This window comes from Rattus norvegicus, chromosome 17 (genome assembly GCF_036323735.1).
Source record: "Rattus norvegicus strain BN/NHsdMcwi chromosome 17, GRCr8, whole genome shotgun sequence".
NCBI lineage: Eukaryota > Metazoa > Chordata > Mammalia > Rodentia > Muridae > Rattus > Rattus norvegicus.
In genome coordinates, this window is record NC_086035.1 from 28,887,639 (window position 1) to 28,901,816 (window position 14,178).

The 14,178-nt window shown below is 40.4% G+C and overlaps 1 protein-coding gene across 21 annotated transcripts in view; it reads right to left on the reverse strand.

Moving 5' to 3' along the window:
* Positions 1–14,178, reverse strand: part of Fars2 (phenylalanyl-tRNA synthetase 2, mitochondrial) — a 427,082-nt gene that overhangs the window by 362,902 nt on the left and 50,002 nt on the right.

The window sequence follows — 14,178 nt, forward strand, 5'->3', positions numbered from 1 at the left end:
CCATTGAGTTTATAGGGGTGGGAGGGTTTGCTCACATGAATGAATTTTATGATGATATAGATAAAAAAACGCAGTATTAAATGTATTTTTTGAATGTACAAAAATAAAACTTACCTTTGGGTTTAAATAGTAAAAAGGAAGAAAAAGGAAAATGAAACAAAAAGTTGAAAGGACCACAAATCTTCCTATACCAAAGCAACCTAAGCAGACTCTAGAGTAAGGAAATGATTTAAAAGAAAAAATGTACACACACCTAAGGGGAGGCTACAGAGAATATGATTTGCTACGAAACTGCTTTCAAAGAACCACATCAAAAAAATAGCTTTACACAACAGCTATGCTCCCCCAGTATATTAAAATGTAATATTTTGTACAACACTTAAAAATGATTATCTGGAACAACTGCTCTCCCTGTGTTCCAAAGACCAGAAGAAACAGCAGTAGCTCTAATCAGCTGAGCTCACGGGTACTGAGTGGGTAGGCAATCGTTACTTTTAAACCCTGGGAGATTGTGATGCCAGTTAAAACTTCAGGTCTATGAAAGCAGAAATGTATCAAAACACTGTGCTACTAGAAACTATAAGTTTTTCCTATGGAAAATAGTCAGTCATTAAAGACCTATGGCTAGTCTGTGCAAACATAAGCGAGTCACAGACCTCATCCTGTTTCCTTTAGGTAACACAAGACAGAAAACTCATTTTTTACGAGAAAAAAAATTAGAATTAAACATTCCTCTGGAAAGTACTAGTAATGAGTCGCTGACTGTAAAGGGCCAGGGGGCACTTTTTTTTCTTAACCTCATAAATAAACCACAGTTTATTCATAAAAATGACTGTACAATATGCACTATAGACACCACAAGGTGCACAACACTTTACAGTAAGTAAGGGGGCTGTCCATCACTCCCATGACAACCTCTTGAGATCTCTCAGGAGCCACATCTTGCTATAAATACCACAGCAGCCAACTCGGCTATTTGCAGGTGGGATCAGAGACCTGAGACCTCTACCAGAAACTGAGATCCACTCAAACCCCAATTTTTCCTGTGAGACTCCACCCCAGAAGAGAGAGTTCCTTCCACATCATCAGGCTCACAGAAAAAACCCTCAGTTTAGATAATTATGGGGGCTTTCCAAATGTCTCTCCTCTTCAAAGTTAGCTGTTCACCACAAAACAACACCTGAAGAGCATTAAGCCTGTATATACGTGCAGAGTCACTAACAACCTCCAGACATTCTACAGAGACCGGGGCTCAAAGACCACCAGGAGACCAGCCCCCGGGGTCTTTAGGAGAATCAACAGCATTGCCAAGTCTTTCCTCTACACGAAGTAAACTCTGGAACAAAGTCAGGATAAGAGACAAAGTCATGGCAATCAGGAGACTACCAGTGCAACCAGAATCGTCCATGACAACTACAGTCAGCTGGAGATCCCTTCCGCTGTCCTCAAGTCTCTAAAAGAATGGACATATTTTTAGCCTGGATTGACAAAAATCATTAGGAAACTTCTGCAGCTTAACACCAAATGCCTTGTCTGATTATCTAGAAATACAAAACCTGCTGTGAGGGTTTTTTTTTAAATTGTTACTGTTGCTTTATTTTCTATTTGTTTGTTTTTGTGGTCAAGAGGCACTTCTTAGCATTGATAATTTTAATACCTTGATGGGTTTGAATTACACAGGTATAAATACTGCCAGAACGTGATAGGTGTCTACTACCTGTGCACTTCACTGTATATAAATGTATGTGCGTGAATCATAGTCATATACAAACACGAGCTCCGGCTAGATAGTTGTGTGCAGTTAGGAGGAAGTTAGCAACTCTGAAAGTCCCTGTCATGAAAAGAAAGATGGCTCTATAGAGGAAGAGTGCATGGCAAAGCAGGCACAATGCCATGTTGACTGAAGAATGCAGACATGTACCATGCAGCTTTCAGCCCATTCTGTATGTGTGCAAACCTTCAATAAAATGTCGACAGGATCAGGCAGTGAAAAGTGACAGGAAAATGGGACTGAGACCCTGATGAAAGCAGGAGATTTATTTGAGGAACTGCCGTTTCATAAAAAATAGTTAAAGGCTCCACTGATGAAAGTGATGTGAATGCACGCACAGGAGGAGAATGGAATAATTACACATGTACCAAGAGCCTCAGTGAGGAATCAAAGACACCTGCCTGCCTTTTACAGGAACTCGTGAATGACACACACAGAACTAGAAAAAGTTTTTACTAGGTAGTGCAGACTAGCCTTAAACTGAGTAATCTTCCTTTCTTAGCCTCCTAGTGCTAGATTACACCCATAAACCACCAAGCATAGCCAATGCTACATATCACTGGCTTCCAGTCTTTGACTTCAGAAATGGGAAAGCTGGATCCAGATGGCTGCTCTTCGAGGAATCGGAATGAGGGTGCCTGGGTGCTGAAGGCACTGCTGGTCTACAGCCCACTATTTCACACCCAGCACCCCAGGGTGTCTTTTAATGAGCTTTCTCCAATTACTTCTGTGACGAAGCATTGGGAAAGGGGGAGTCTATATTTCCTATGACAATGCTTCCAAACCAGACCATTCATGCCCCTTTGTAATTGCCGATGTACGATCACTGGCTTTCTTTTCTGACTTCGACATTCACTTGAATTTTTCAGATTCTTTAGTGTAACCTAACACGAGCTATAGAGATAATTAATATAATGGGAAAACTGCAAGACAAAGAGAGCAAAGAAAAGAAAGAAGCATTCTTAAAGTCCAAGCCTCTTTCCTATGCCAGTGCACAGCAGTTTACTGCTCTCAAGCACACAATTCAAATACTGAGCTGAAATTCTTCCTCTCTATATCCCATTGCCGTGTGCTGCGTGACAAGGAAATGGGCCTCATTGGATGTAGCTTTGATTATCTTTATCTGTGATCAAGATGCTTCTCCTAATTTAATTTACCTGAGAATGAGGCAGCATCCAGCCAAATACACTCCAGTGAGCTATATGTGAGTCCAGTTGTGCTGCTATAACAAAATACCTGAGGCTTTAACAGGTTATTTGATTCACAGTCCTAGAGGCTTCATAGGTCAGCATCTAATAACAGTCTCCTCATTGGGAAAGTCCTGGGGAAACACAAGGCGTCACACAGCTCGAAACAGGAGGCAGGAGTACACGTCTCTTCTGAACACTGGAAAGCACTGGAATTCAGTAACTGGAGTCCACCCTGAGGAGCTTGTCTACTCCCAATCTCATTACAAAGGCCTCACCTCTAAACACCATGGAATAAAGCACCACCTTCCTACTAATTCGCAAAGGGGACTCAAACTGCATGTGAACCCAAGACGCATCAGCCAATGAGTGAGCCTCAGTCCATGCAATCCCAGCAGTCCTTGATGTTTTTCAATATAAAAGAGCTGCCTGCCACGGGACTAAAGACCTCAACAGCACAGCAAAGAATGGACATCACAAAAGGCAGCTATTTCCTTACCATCTCCTCCAGCACAAAATAGGGGAGAACTGATGAACACTAAATAACTATATATAATATAGAACCAGTGTGCGTCCTATATTACACACACACACACACACACACACACACACACACACTTTTGATGTTCCAGCTAATAAGTCACTTTATCTCCAAGGTAAAAGAGTTGATATATATGCCAAAAAAATAAAGTCAGAGAAGTAAGCATAATCATCGCAACCAAACCGTGCATGGCAGTCAAAGTCAGACTTCAAAACTGAACACTTCTTCCACAACTGATGGTGCTATTTCGGGAGGCTTTTGCACCTTTCAGACATGTGGCCTCCAAGGGTGCACTTGAAAGATATATATTTATTGATGCCTAGAGTCTGAATCATATTCTTACAGCACGTGAAGAACTCCACTTACTGCTCCAAAGAGCCACACCGTCTCCATCATGACTGATGGAGAGTGTAAGACAAAATTAAGCACTCTCCCATGAGCTGCTTCTGTTGAGTGTTTTGTCAGAAAGGTAACAAATGCAAGGGTTCCTGGCCTTCTCTTTTCTCTTGCATTCTTTCTCTGTACATCCCAAATGGTGGCTCTAAATAAACACTGTGGCTGCCACCATAACAACGTTTAAAATACCCACAACTTTTGACTACTTGGGCATGAAGGGGGCCTTGAGATTTTAAAATCATAGGATCACAAAATCTTTGCTCTTCTGGAGGAAGAGCCTGTACTTTTCGATGTTTTATAACCCTGAATAATATATTTAGAGATAAAATTATTGGCTATGCTTGGAATGTTCATAACAAAAAAAAGCAATCTTAGCTTTGGATTTATTTTGATTCCCCCCAAAATATAATAATTTATAAATAAGACAAAAATGTTAAGGGGGAAAGCAGCTGAAATCAAACCAACTACCCAAACACCTCTGCAGCTGTTTCATGAAGTCTAACAGGAGCTCTGGGTTGAACCGATTTTCTGTCCTCCAGTCTCCACAGAGGCATCGAGCAAAGGACGCCAGCACCTTCACGGTCAATAAATCCCAACAGGAAAAATCTATCCTTGTCGAAAGGGTGAGTATAGGTATGTGCTAGCTGTAACATTTACTATGCCATATGACTACAAAAAGGTGATTTGCTACAGGGAAAATATTACCCGTTCTCCACTTTCCTCTTTGCTAAGTAGCATAAGCTGTTTTATTATTGCTCATAAAACTTCTACAAAAAATTTCACATGCTAAACATGTTACTATAATTTGGTTTCATCTAACAAAAGTGACAATAGTTTACATTATAACCAATTAGTAGTTGTTCAAAAATATGTTAATCTCAAACTAAGAATATTTGTCCAAAATAAACACTCAATAATTTCTATTTGAAAGACATCTGTGCATTTAATTAAAAATAATTACAGATGTCAACACTGGTCAAAAATAACATCAGTACCTAAGTACAAGACACAAAGAATAAAAACATATCTATGAATAGCATTATAGATACAGCTCATCCATGCTTAGGCTTCCAAGATTGAAGGATAAACACAGCATACGTGTATAGTGTTGTTAACGATGGCTCTTCTCATGGCATTGAACTTGCCAGGTCTCAGGAGAGCATGGGTGTCTTAGTCAGGCATAAGCTGTCTAATGGATCACAAAGATTCAGAGGGAGACACAAGTGAAGCAGACAAAGTCTTACAACAGACTAACCACAGAAAGCAATGAAAATTCCTCAAGTTTAACATGGATTTAAAAATAGAAATTCAGGACTATAGCTCTGCAGGGCATGAGTTCATGTGTCTAGGAAACCTACTCTCTCAAGGTCAAATGTCACCAGATCGATGACGGACTGACAAACCAAATTCACTTCTAGTAGCTTCACATAAGTCATCAGATCATCAGAGAAATTACCAAAGGCAGAATCAGATCCCAGTCACATACACATACATACATACATACATACATACATACATACATACATACTCCTTGCTTTTTCAGATAGAGCTAGCATACACATAAGACAGCAGCATTGACCAAATAACCAGAAGGAAACAGGATTCACCTGTCAAAATTAATAACACTGGCTAGACGCATTTTTTCATTTCTTGCCAATATAACTTTTCCAACTAGTTTCCTTCGTATTAAGTAACTTATACTTATTTTACATTTAAAAGCAATTAAAAAATATTAGAGACCCAAGAAAAACCATGCACAAGAACTGGTAAATATCTCCTACTTTAGGCTGTCTTCTTTAAGATTACTAACAAATGATGACTATAAAAGTCACGGTTTCTGACTCTAGGTTTGTTCAGGGTAAAATCTTGTCATCAGTCATTCTGGCCACCATGACCACAGCCAAGATTTGAGCATCACTGGCTACTAGGGCTGCAGCAGCTCTTTCCATGTCTTATCTCACCTTCCAGGGTTACATTCACAGACTTGTGAATTGCAACTCTGTGCTTACAAATATGTTGATATTTCATCTTGTCAGGTATGACAGCACAAGCCTTTAATCCTAGAACTTTCACTCCGGAGGCAGATTCAGGCAGAACTCTATGAATTCAAGACCAGCCTGTCTGCAAAGTGAAGCCCAGGTCGGCCAAGGGTATATAATAAATTGATCTCATATTTCATAGGTAACTTAATGTGTGGAAATAAAATTCAAATCAGTAAATTAGAAATGGAAAGTTTGCACTGTCCCCTCTTAACTCCTCCACATGGGCTTCACATGTGCACATACCTGTCTACATAGGGACATCCACATGTGCACATAGGGATATCCACACAACCTCAGACTTAATTTTTAAACAAATTCTTAACACACCACTTGGCATGATTGTAAACTAAAAATCTGTACTGATGGCTTCCTATGGTCAACAGCAGTGAGGACATATCCAGCTCACGATCTAAAAGGGACAAAAAGCTAACACTAGATTTTCTATGTGCATAAAAGTGGTTTTAGGGGGCTGGGGATTTAGCTCAGTGGTAGAGCGCTTACCTAGGAAGCGCAAGGCCCTGGGTTCGGTCCCCAGCTCCGAAAAAAAGAACCAAAAAAAAAAAAAAAAAAGTGGTTTTAGGACAATCCAAACCTTAAGGGTTTGAGGATGGCTTCCAAAAAAAGTCTAAAGGTTCATAGATTTTAATTTTTCACAGAAAGAACCAAATGGATAATGCTAGAGGAGAGTTCACACAGGAGACAGTATCAGATAGGCCTCAGGTGTGTGTGAGCCACACTTATATGCTACCCACAATAACTTCTGGGAGGAACCTACTTTTGTCACTACACTGCCAGGTATATTTCCTACAATAAAATTGCATTAAAATGGTATAAGAGAAGGCTCCAAATAAATGTTACTTCACAAAAAAATCCTGTTGTTTAAATGATCACATCTGATATCAAAAGTTTAAAATGCATGTGTCTGGAGGGTCTGATTAAGACCTATAAGTGCATTTCTAAGGTGTGATTAAAAGCAGGGTAGCCCTAAAAACTCTGACATATCCATGATAAGATGAGGCAAATACAGAGAACGCCTAGAAGACACTCATGGAAGACATAAGAGGTGAGGTTCCTACGTTGTACTCCATGAATCAAATCAAGGAGTCCAAAACAAAAGTGCTAAGGACAGGACGAGCCTCAGCAGAATTCAAAGTCAGTACAGATGATGAGAGGACATGCTCTTGGTCTAAGGCTAGCTAAAGGATGGACTGCCTAGGAACAGATGGGCCTTCTCTGACTTATCAATGGGCGAGTCCAATGACAGTATCACAAACAACCTTTTCAAATAGTGTCTAAAGAGCCAGACATGCTCAGAGGAAGTGATCCCAAAAGATCCAGTCATCTTGAACCAAAAGCAACAGCATGCTCCACTGAAAGCAAGACACGTCCTACCTTAGAATGAATTTTGGCCCAACCCCAATCTCAAAGTTATAAACCTAATGAGACTACAATTTCCAGCTCTGTAAAAGGGTGACTAATTCGGGGGGGGGGGGGGGGGCATTAGATCAGCATCCAGGAATACGGCTCAGAGATGATGGATGAGTTCCACATACAAGACTTTCTACACCCTACATCCAATCCCTCGCACGAAAGGCCAAAGTACTTCAAATCATTTACTTATCACATCTTTTATTTTACTCTCTAATTTCTCTGACATAACTCCAACAAATCAGAAAAGAGTATATGAAGATGAAAAATACAAAGACTATTCAGAAAAGCAAGATGTTGTAGCACTTTACAGAGGTTACTGATGCAAGAAAAAAAAATTGCATCCATATAAACCTAAGAGTTGAGTCTACTGTCATCTTGTTAGTGAATAAAACAAATCAACATCTTCTCTCTTCCGGGCCCAGACCCACACATCTTGTTTCTAAGCACCATTGCAGTTGTTCTGTCTGTACTTCCTGAATGATCAGGAACACACTGGACACAATATTAAGTTCAAGATAATAACAAGTAGGGTTGAGAAACATAAGATTATCCCTGTTTTAGTTTTTTCCTATTACAATCTGTAAAATAATTTATACCATCAAATCCACTAAGATTAAGATAGTTTGAGCACAATTTTATATAAAGCAACCTATGTTGACCTATGCAGCTACTTCAGTTACACTGTCAACCATCGAATCAGTCCCAAATGGCTAGCAGAGCGTCTTCAAAAGGCATTTATAAGTCTGACAGTTCCTTAAGAGTTCATGCTCTCCCTTTGCCTTGCTACCACTCTGTGCTAATCATTCACTATAATCACTATAATCACTATAATCATTCACTTCCTTCTATTGATTCTCAATATTTCTTACATTGATATGAAACTATTGCCGGCTGAAATAAAGCCATGCATTTATGAAGTGTTTCCATGAAGTAATTCCAATCAAGAAGACACGTAACCACCACCTTTCACTGTGGATCAACTAATGCTTTCTTGTACTTCCAGGACACCACACCAAACTAGCTGCATACTTGCACTCAGGGGATCCTGATACCTTTAAGATGTATAGTTGCATATCCGAAAAGCAGACATCTAGAAATCAGTCTCAGAACTTTTAAGATGGTTCAGTGGGTAAAGTGCTTGCCACAATGCCTAACAAACAGAATTTAATTCCCTGGGAGAAAAAAAAGACTGTTACAAGTTGTCCTCAGATCTGACCTCCTTAGACACATGTATAGCCACATTTACACATGCTCGCACAAAATAAATAGAATGTTTTTAAAAGAGAATACTCCTCTTTCTCCACATCCTAGACAGCATCTGCTGTCACCTGAGATTTTGATCTTAGCGATTCTGACTGGTGTGAAGTGGAATCTCAGGGTCATTTTGATTTGCATTTCTCTGATGACTAAAGATGTTCAACATTTCTTTAGGTTCTTCTCAGCCAGTCAAAATTCCTAAGTTGAGAATTCTCTGTTTAGCTCTGTACCCCATTTTTAATAGGGTTATTTTGTTCTCTGTAGTCTAATTTCTTAAGTTCTCTGTATATATTGGATATTACCCTCTATCAGATGTAGGATTGGTAAAAATCTTTTCCCAATCTGTTGGTTACCATATAATCCTACTGAAAGTGTCCTTTGCCTTACAGAAGCTTTGCAATTTTATGAGGTCCCATTTGTCTATTGTGAATCTTAAAGCCTGGGCCATTGATGTTCTGTTGAAGGAACACTCCTCCTTTGCTGGTGACATTGCAAGCTGGTACAAACACTCTGGAAATCATTCTGGCAGATCCTCAGAAAATTGGACATAGTACTACCTGAGGACCCAGCTATAGCACTCCTGGGCATATACCCAAAAGATACTCCAACATACAACAAGGACACGTGCTCCGCTATGTTCATAGCTGCAGTATTTATAATAGCCAGAACCTGGAAAGAACCTAGATGATCCTCAACAGAGGAATGAATACAGAAAATGTGGTATATTTATACAATAGAGTAGTACTTAGTTATTAAAACAATAACTTAAAGAAATTTGTAGACAAATGGATGGAACTTGAAAACATCATTCTTAGTGAGGTGACCCAGTCACAAAAGAACACACATGGTATGTACTCACTGATAACTCGATATTAGGAAAAAAGCTTGAAATACCCACAATACCACAATACAACTCTGAGACCATGAGAAGCTCAAGAAGAAGGAAGACCAAAGTGTGGGTGCTTCACTACTACTTAGAAGGGGGAACAAAATAATCATGGGAAGTAGAGGGTGGGAAGGGATTTGGGGAAATAGAGGAGGGAGAGGGGAAAAGGGGATAGGATCAGGTGTGGGAGGAGACAAGGAAGATTACAGAGGGTCAGGAAATTGAACAGATGTGTGTAGCAATGGGCGATGGAGGAAGCCACTAGAAAGTCCCAGATGCCAGGAAAGCAAGAGGCTCTCAGGTCCCAACAGGGATGACATTAGCTGAAATACCCAATAAAGGGTAGAGAAAATCAATTCCAGAGGTTAGGCATAGCACCCAGTTGAGGAATGGGGCCAACCCCATCTCAAAAATATGAACCCAGAATTCTTCTTGTCTAAAGGAAATACACGGACAAAGAGTGGAGCAGAAACTGAAGGAAAGGCCATCCAGAGACTGCCCCACTTGGGGATCCATCCATATGTAGCCACTAAACACAGACACTATTGCTGATGCCAAGAAGTGCTTGCAGACAGGAGCCTGATATAGTTGCCTCCTGAGAGGCTCTGCCAGAGCCTGACCAATGCAGAGGTGGATGCTTGTAACCAGCCATTGAACTGATCACAGGGATCCCAATGGAAGAGTTAGGTTGGAGGACTGAAGGAGCTGAAGAGGTTTGCAACCCCAAAGGAAGAACAACAATATCAACCAACCGGATCCCCCAGAGCTCCCACTAAACCACCAACCAAAGAGTACACAGGGATGAAGCTATGGCTCCAGCTGCATATATGTAGCAGAGGATGGCCTTATCTGGCATCAATAGAAGGGGAGGGCATTGGCCCTTTGAAGGCTCAGTCCCAGTGTAGGGGAATGCTAGGGTGCTGAGGCAGGAGTCGGGGGGCTCCCTCATAGAAGCATGAGGGAGGGATGGGAAAGGGGGGCTGCATAAGGGAAACCAGGAAGGATAACATTTGAAAGGTAAATAAAAAATAACCAACAAAAATTAAAAACAAATAAATAAAAGAGAATATTCATATCAGAATTCAGACACAGTGAGACCCTGTCAATTAACCAGTCACAAAGTTTCTGTGGGAACAGAGTGCATACAGTGACAATGACCAAACTGGAGCTGATATTCACTATGCCATGAAAAAAAAAAAATATATATATATATATATATATCTTCACCAGACATTTCTTGTAAATTGTTTTTTGATAATATCATGAGAGATAGAGGGTGCTGACCCCTTTAAAGCCACTGAGTCTAAGAGGAGTTATCTTTGCTTTTCTATGAAGCAACAAACATGTTCACCTTGACCACTGGAATATTTCCTCCTTTTCTCAGTTACAATTCTGTCAATGTTCCTCAGTGCTGCGTGGTTAGTTTCAACTCCAACTGGATTCCAATCCTCCCTACATGTCCTTACCGGTATCTGACTATAATTAACCCTAACATTACAAAGAAACTACAAATTAATGTGAACAGGATGTCTTTACATGGTCAAAGAAGCCAAGCAGGCAAGCCACCTGCGGAACACTATGGTTTGAACCTCCTCCTGTGACAAGGATGCCTAGGTGGCATAACCTAGCTAGCCCAGACATGACGGAGGCAGAAACATGTGAATGATCCTAGAGAAGTGATTTCTAAGTCGGGTTACTCTCTCATCTAAATACCCAGCACCTCCAAATTGCAATGTCTTAGTCAGGAAAAAACTCTATTAAAAGAAAAAGTAACATGAAAATGAAAACAGACAAGCAAATTTAATTTGTCAATCAAAAGTAACCAAAGTGTAAGCTTGAAACTATCATTCTGAGAAAAAAAGACTAAAAAGAATAAGCTGGATAATTAAGAACTATTAAGTTAGGGGTTGGGGATTAAGCTCAGTGGTAGAGCGCTTGCCTAGGAAGCGCAAGGCCCTGGGTTCGGTCCCCAGCTCCGAAAAAAAAAAAAAAAAAAAAAAAAAGAACCAAAAAAAAAAAAGAAGAAGAACTATTAAGTTACTAATGACCACAGCAACACTTAAGTCCTTTAGAACACAGTGCACTCAAGTACATGCATATTCTCACTGCTCAAGTCTAGGTATCCATCATGTTAGAATGAAAAAAATCCTTTAAAATATACTTAGTAATAATCCAGTAGGTTATGAAATTTGACTGATGCCATCTGTTGGCGAATTATTTTATGTTCCATATGATTCCTATATATGTCCTAATAATATTTTCTACCAAGATTTGAATAAAATTAAAAGCAGTGGATATTCTCCCATGACAATGTAAGGAAGCACACACACTCGCACACACACACATGCACACACACAGCTAATGTTAAATGCCTGCTCAACCAAATATAAGAAATGCAGCTTCTGCAGCCTGAAGCTATGTTGATGTCTGTGAGCTTTGCAGCCACCAGGGACCACACTGATTTCAGGAGTCTGTACCACGACCTGAGGCCATGGTGATATCCAGGTCCATTCTGCTGTCAAGGGCCAAGTCTGGGTCTGTGGTTTTCCTGAAGCTGGTGTCTGTGTTGATGTCTGTGGCCTATATTACCTCTGAAGTTCATGCAGATGTCTATGATCTGTGCTGCAGTCTGAAGCCATGATGATGCTTGTGGATTATGCTACTGCTGAGGCCATAGTGATATCCAGGCCATGCTGCTGTAGAGGCCATGATTGGGGCTGGGGGCCGACTGTAGTAGAAGGCCATGTTTGTGGTCTGGGCTGTACCACTCCTGGGCATATACCCAAAAGATACTCCAACATATAACACACATGCTCCACTATGTTCATAGCAGCCTTATTTATAATAGTCAGAAGCTGGAAAGAACCCAAATGTCCCTCAACAGAGGAATGGATACAGAAAATGTGATACATTTACACAATGGAATACTACTCAGCTATTAAAAACAATGACTTCATGAAATCTGTAGACAAATGAATGGAACTAGAAAATATCATCCTGAGTGAGATGGGGTGGAGTTGGGGGTTGTCACAGAAGCCTTCCATGTCCATCTATCCCAACTAAACGTCTGCAGTCATGGATACCCTTGCAAAGGTTTCTTCCTTGCTCTTCACAATCAGCTGGAGAACAGTTTGTGGGACTCCACACAGCTTCTGGCTACAGCTCATTCTGGCCCTAGATTCAGTAAGAAAGCAGGCTGCAGGCCATGGGGAGCAAGCCAGTAAACATCACCTCTCCATGGCCTCTGCACCAGCTCCTGCCTCCAGCTTCCTGCCCTATTTGAGCTCCTGTGCTATGACGGACTACAGCAGAGAAGGATAAACGAAATAAAACTCTTCCCCCATGACTTTAGTTTTGGCCATGTTGTTTCATCGTAGCAATAGAAACCCCAACTAAAACTGAAGAAGACAGTTTAGCAACTACTAGTTGCCTGTAGGGAGGCTTCTCTTCATATCCACACTGAGTATCAACTAATGTCATGGTACAGGTGTTTAGGCTAGCTATAGTTAAGATTTCATAGGTGTGTCTCTATGCCATATCGAGATGACACTATCTCATAAAATGTGCTGGTTCTCTGGCTCTCACAATCTTTCTATCCCCTCTTCAGTGTGTTCCCAGAGCCTTAGTGTACAGGTTGTGTTACAATTTACCAGTTGGAGATGGGCACCCCGCAAAGTCTGTATCCCTCTCTGCGGGATGGCTCTTCTTGGAACGGATGCCTCCAAAGAATTCAGCATACCTCAAAAGCCAACAGAGATGGTACGGACATGGCCAAGTTGGTAAAGTGCTTAAGTACCACATACTTAGCATCAAATTTGAGGCCCAGCACCACATAAACTAGGCATGATGACACAAACCTGTAATCCCAGCACTAGAAAGTTTTAAGGCAGGAGAATCAGAAGATCAGGATCATTCTAAGCTACATGGGAATTTCAAGGCCAGCCTGGGACATTAAACAAGCTGTTATAATATAAATATAAATAATATAATTTTAACAACCACCAGAGATGACACAATAATAACAAAATGAACAAAATCAAACTAGAACAACGAAAATATACTTCCAGCACATGCACTCCTTTACCTCACTAAGAAGACACGGTAATGAAGATATTTGGAGTTGTTATATTTCAAAAACAGGATAGACAAGGGAATCAATTGGAAATATGGATTTCCGTATTTGTGTCCATTGTCTGGATGGAGTCCCTAGAGCAGATGTCAGCAGAGCCTGGGGCTCCTTTCCCTCAAGCTATGCATCTGCATGGCTACAACACAAGAAATGAAAACAACTCAAGGCCCTACTTCTATCTTTAGGTCTTCCATACCGGGAATACATCGAGAAAAAGAATGTATGTCCTAGGTGTTCATTTTCAAATACAGCTCATCGTGAATTTAAGGACGCAAAAGTGATTAGAGGCAAGACAAGACGATCCCAGATTAAAGTTAAGATACTTTTTCATGTCTATAAAAAGGGAGGAAAAGATAATATAAAAACAATCTGGTAGACACTCAGTAATGCTACACTGTATTAGAAGCCACTAAAAACAGACATCTCCCTTAACAAAAACACAGTAGGTGTTCACTTGGGTATCTTAAGATCTATTAAACGGGTACTTTTAAAGTGATTTTTAAAAGTCATGAATTTCAAGGATCCCCAAAGCTATCAT